This window comes from Molossus molossus, unplaced genomic scaffold (assembly GCF_014108415.1).
Source record: "Molossus molossus isolate mMolMol1 unplaced genomic scaffold, mMolMol1.p scaffold_m16_p_14, whole genome shotgun sequence".
NCBI classification, from domain to species: Eukaryota; Metazoa; Chordata; class Mammalia; order Chiroptera; family Molossidae; genus Molossus; species Molossus molossus.
In genome coordinates, this window is record NW_023425349.1 from 5460260 (window position 1) to 5466055 (window position 5796).

The 5796-nt window shown below is 45.7% G+C and overlaps 1 pseudogene; it reads left to right on the forward strand.

The window, feature by feature from the left end:
• The first annotated feature begins 3689 nt into the window (after window positions 1-3689).
• LOC118629992 lies at window positions 3690-5001 on the forward strand (annotated as a pseudogene).
• Window positions 5002-5796: the final 795 nt, after the last annotated feature.

A 5796-nucleotide genomic window follows, 5' to 3' on the forward strand; every position in this document is an offset into this window, starting at 1 on the left:
TTCCAGCATCACCAGCTGCTTCCTCTCCCTGTATGCACTTCCGGGGCGAAAGGGCAGGGCGGCCGGAAGGGCCGGAAGCGGGGTGGGGCTCGGCCCCGGTGCCGGGCCCTTCTGGAGTGTGCATCCGGGCAAGGCGCCGCCGGGCTGTGCAGCGGGCTTCCCCTGTGCGGACTTGGGGTTTAGCGGGAAGAGGTGGAACCCCCTCGGAGAGACTCTGTGGCGGTTGTCATGGGAACAGTCCGGCCCACACAACCAGCCGCGCTTTGAAAGCGACCTTGAGCCTGAGAAACCCGGACCGTGGGGAACCCCGGCTCTCCGAGGGTGGGGATGTCTTAAAACCCGCTGTAGCGCCCTGGCCGGTTTGGCTCAGCGGTTGGAGCGTCGGCCTGCGGTCTGGAGAGACCCGGTTCGGTTCCCGCTAAGGGCACGTACCTCGGTTGCAGTTTGTCCCCGGCCCTGGTTGGTCGTGCGGGTGGCAGCCACTCGATGTGTCCCTTCACGTCGATGTTTCTCTCTCTCTCTCCCTTCCTCTCTCTCCCTCCCACTCTATCTGTACAAGAAATGGAAAAATATCCTCGGGTGAGGATAAAAAAAAACAAAAAAACCTGCTGTAGCACCTTGCCTGGCATTTGACTGCACTGATATTAACGCGCGGCTTTGACTCGGTGGAAAATACCAAGTTCCTGGCTTGTCATAGGCCCTCTGGTTTGGTTTTGTTTTTTAGGTACTTCACACTCAAATTTGAAACGAAATGTTGTAGTAATACCGTTTATTAAGCCCTTATCAGGTGCTTAGTTAGGCCTTTGTATGCATTATTGCATTCAATGCTTGGAAGAGTCTAATGAGGTAGGAGGTAGGTATCATCCCCACTTTACAGGTATCATCCCCACTTTACAGGTAAGCAAACGGAGGTTCTGAGAAATTAAGTCATTTGTTCCAGGTTGAGCTGAGAAACCACATGGCAACTTTTAACCACTGTGTTATATTGCTTCATGCTATTTCCTCCGACCCCTAGAGTCAGAATGTCAATACTTTTCTTTTAAATTCTGAGTGGAAACTTTTTTTGCTTTTTCTAATCTGTGGAATTTATGGGATTTTTTTTTTTTTATCCTCACCCAAGGATATGCTTATTAATTTTAGAGAGAGGGGAAGGGAGGAAAAAGAGAAATAGAAACATTGATGGAAGAAAATCAAACCCAGAACCTAGGTATATGCCCTGACCAGGAACGGAACCCGAAACCTTTCAGTGTATGGGATGACACTCCAATCCACTGAGCAACCCAGCCAGGGCCTTTGGGGAGATCTTTAATGGGAGGATTCAGTAGTTGGTTCCCCCTTCTCATCATTTTTATTAAGGAGTTATAGAAGAACATGCTTACTAAAATTGCCAGTGGACTAGCCAGATTTATTTAGTTTTTAGATATTTTTTTCAGCTTACCACACAAGTAATGCATGCTCTTTGTATGAAGTCATTTAAGCTAAAGAAGAGAAAATAAAATCCACCAGGAATCCCAGTACTGGGTGACTGTCAGTGTATTAGTGTGTTTTATGACAAAATCAGATTTTTAGTTTTTAGCTGGAACTAGGAACTGAAATTAACGTGGTATATTTTCAAGGAGCTAAAGTGCTACACTTAGGTTAAGAAACAAAAAACAGCAGCCCTGACCCGTTTGGCTCAGCCATTGGAGGGTTGGCCTTGGTTGCCCCAATTGGGGTCGTGCAGGAGGCATGATTTGTCTCTCTCACCTCGATGTTGATGTTTTTTCTCTCTCTTCCTCTCTTCCTCCTGCTCTATCTAAAAAGAAATGGAAAAATATCCACGAGGGAGGATTAAAAACAAAAAGATCAATTGGGAAAATACAGAATAGGTAGGGGTGGAGGGTGTGAGAAAGGAAGGAACCTACATCTTTTAGCTGTGTGCAATCTTTACAGTAAAAGTCATGAATCTATGAATTCTTCCCTTGAATTAAAAAAAAAAAAGGTAATGTACAAGTCTTGTCACACCCTCTCTAAGGACAAAAGTAGGGCACTAATCGTGACTCACGAAGATAGAAAGGCCATGTTTACTAGGTGGTGAAGAATATCCCTTGTTTCTCTAACCTCTGATCTTTGACCATATATTACTAATAGGTAATCTTACATCTTTGAACAGTTTTCATCTGCTCTTTCTACCCCAATTTGCAGATAAAGAAACTATTATTTTGTGAATCCACACAGTAAGATAATCATAAATATATTTATTGAGTGATTAAATTTGCCAAGTATTCTGCTAAGTACTTTATACTATCTCATTTAACATCACAAAAGCCTTGTGAGGTATTTATTTTTAATCCTTTTTTAAAGGTGAGACTTGGGCCCTGGCCAGTTTGGCTCATTGGTTAGAGCATCGGCCTGCGGTCCAGAGAGGCCCGGGTTCAGTTCCCGCTAAGGGCACGTACCTCAGTTGCAGTTTGTCCCTGGCCCTGGTTGGGTCATGCAGGTGGCAACCACTCGATGTGTCCCTTTCACATTGATGTTTCTCTCCTCCCACTCTATCTGAACAAGAAATGGAAAAATGTCCTCGGGTAAGGATTAAAAAAAAAAAAAGGTGAGCCCTGGCCGGTTTGGCTCAGCGGTTAGAGCATCCACCTGCGGTCCGGAGAGGCCCGGGTTCGGTTCCCGCTAAGGGCATGTACCTCGGTTGCAGTTTGTCCCCGGCCCTGGTTGGTCATGCGGGTGGCAGCCACTCGATGTGTCCCTTTCACATCGATGTTTCCCTCTCTCTCTCTTCCTCTCTCTCCCTCCCACTCTAACTGTGCAAAAAAAATGGAAAAATGTCCTCGGGTGAGGATTAAAAAAAAAAAGGTGAGACTTGGATAGATTAATTTATTTAAGGGTGGGTTGCTGATTTAGCAATGACCCCTCATTCAGGACCCACCCACAAAGCCCAGTACTTAATCTGCCCTGTATTATTGTAAAATATTAATTTGCATATTAGTCTGGAAGGATCCTTAGATAAACAACAGGTCCTTCTACCTTATTTAACAGATATGAAAACAAATCCCAGGAACTTCAATGGCTGGCTCAAAATGACACATCTAGAAGCCTAATTTTCATTAGGTGCCTTTGGCCAGGACTGGGATCTCATCTGCTTCTCACACTAGACCACCATACATGGTTTTCTAATTCTTATAATTTTAATTTTTTCAAAAGTTAAAAGCCCAGTCTGGCTGGTGTGGCTCAGTGGTTGAGCATCAAACTATGCACTAAGAGGTCGCTGGTTTGATTCCCGGTCAGGGCACATGCCCAGGTTGTGGGCCTGGCATGCAGGAGGCAGCCAACTGATGTTACTTCTCATCAGTGTTTCTGTCTCTCCCTTCCTCTCTCTCTAAAATCAGTAAAGAAAAAAAAATTTGTTTTATACAAACAAACAAACAAAAAAGCCCAGAATCTGAGTAACTAATGTGTTATCAATTAAAATCTAGAGTTTTTCAGAAAGCATTTTATTTTATTTATTTTTTTATTTTTTTATTTTTTTGGTACATGCCCCTAGCAGGAACCAAACCTGGGACTCTCTAGTCCGAAGGCCGACGCTCCAACCGCTGAGCCCAACCGGCCAGGGCCAGAAAGCACTTTAAAACTCAGCAATTTGAAAGAACATACTAGAAATATAAAATAAGTGATACTTTTGGGTATCAGGAGAAATACCAATGACCACTGATGCTCGCTTCAGTATGAAACTGGCTATTACAGGGAAAGGTGATTTTTAAGTGCAGTTTCATTTTGTTTTAATTGATTTTTTAGAGAGAGAGGAAGGGAGAGAGAGAGAAACATTGATGTGAGAGAGAAATATCCATGGGTTGGCTCTTGCACGCCCCTCACTGAGGATCAAGTCCTCAACCCAGGCATGTGCCCTGACTGGGAATCAAACCGGTTGGCTCAGCGGTTAGAGTGTCAGCCTGCGGTCCTGAGAGACCCAGGTTCGGTTCCTGCTAAGGGCACGTACCTCGGTTGCAGTTTGTCCCCAGCCCTGGTTGGTTGTGTGGGTGGCAGCCACTCGATGTGTCCCTTTCACATAGATGTTTCTCTCTCTCTCTCTGTTCCTCTCTCTCCCTCCCACTCTACCTGAACAAAAAATGGAAAAATGTCCTCGGGTGAGGATTAAAAAAAAAACCAACCGGGACCTCTTAGTCCATGGGATGATGCTCAATCCACTGAGCCATACTGGCCGAGCTAGTGCCGTTTCATTGTTAAAGACAGTTTGCAATGCTTTGAAGTATTGTTGACCTTTTTCTTTTAAATTTTTTTTTCTTTATTGATTTTGAGAGAGAGAAAGGTAGAGAGAGAGTTAGAAACATCAATGAGAGAGAACATCCATTGGCCACCTTCTGCACACCCCCCACTGGGGACCAGGCCCACAACCTGGGCATGTGCCCTGACGGGAATTGAATTGCTGACCTTTTGGTGTATGGACCTATGCTCCAACCGCTGAGCCAAACCGGCCAGGGCTATTGTTTCTTTTTTAAAGTGAGGTACCATTTTTGAGAATCTCTTGTTTTAAATTTGAATGTAGTAGGCCTTTAAAAAGGGAATGACCGAGGGGGGCCCTCTTGTCCGGGCATTGGCGGGGCGGTGCTGGGGGAGAAGCGGCAGTGCCTCCAGCTCAGCAGGAGTGAGGGCGGGAGCGCAGAGACCACAGCTGGAGGCAGAGCTGGTAAGGACAGTGGGAAGGCCAAGGCTAAGGCAGGGTCTTGCTCCCAGAGAGCTGGGCTGCAGTTTCCCGTGGGCCACAAGCCACGGAAGGGTCGGTGCCACTGCGGCCGTGTGCAGGGCCGCGATCCTGGGGCACCTCACCGCGGAGGTGCTGCAGCTGGCAGGTAGTGTCCGCGCCGCTTGCAGCTTGCGGTCCGTGGTGATGAAGAGTTGGATTCTCTTATCAAGGCTACCAGAGCTGGGGGTGATGTGATCCCTCACATCCGCAAGTCTCTGATTGGAAAGAAGGGGCAGCAGAAAACTGCTTAGAGAGTTGTTTTAAGCAACCCTCTTCCTCCCTGTCATTGCCCTGTAACTAGGACAGAAGAAATAATGGGGATATGTGGAATTTTAAAAACAGTTAAATGGAAAAGCATAGACAATTACTGTAGACATGGTAAGAGAAACATTTGTACATTCTTAGACTCGAAGTTTGATAAAAGTACCTTTTCATGTGGCAACAGTTGTGTGTTGATGGTCTGGATGTCTCCCATGTGTTTATACAAAAATAGAATTGATAAACCACTTTTTACAAAAAACAAATAAAAATGGAATGATCAGGAATAATCTTAAATTTCATTTAATAAAATAATAGTGATATAGAAGACCTGTATTTTAGTTTTTGGAAAACAATTTTTAAGATTTTTTTTTTTGGTACATGCCCCTAGCAGGAACCGAACCCAGGACTCTCTGGTCCGCAGGCCAATGCTCCAACTGCTGAGCCAAACCGGCTAGGGCCAATTTTTAAGATCTTAAAGCTAGTTCTTTTTTTTTTTTTTTTTTTTATCATCCTCACCCGAGGACATTTTTCCACTTTTTGTTCAGATAGAGCGGGAGGGAGAGAGAGGAAGAGAGAGAGAGAGAAACATCGATGTACAAGGGACACATCGAGTGGCTGCCACTCGCACGACCAACCAGGGCCGGGGACAAACCGCAACCGAGGTACATGCCCTTAGCGGGAACCGAACCCGGGTCCCTCCGGACCGCAGGCCGATGCTCTAACCGCTGAGCCAAACCAGCCAGGGCTTAAAGCTGGTTCTTATTCCTTGCTTCTTTTCTCTTGGG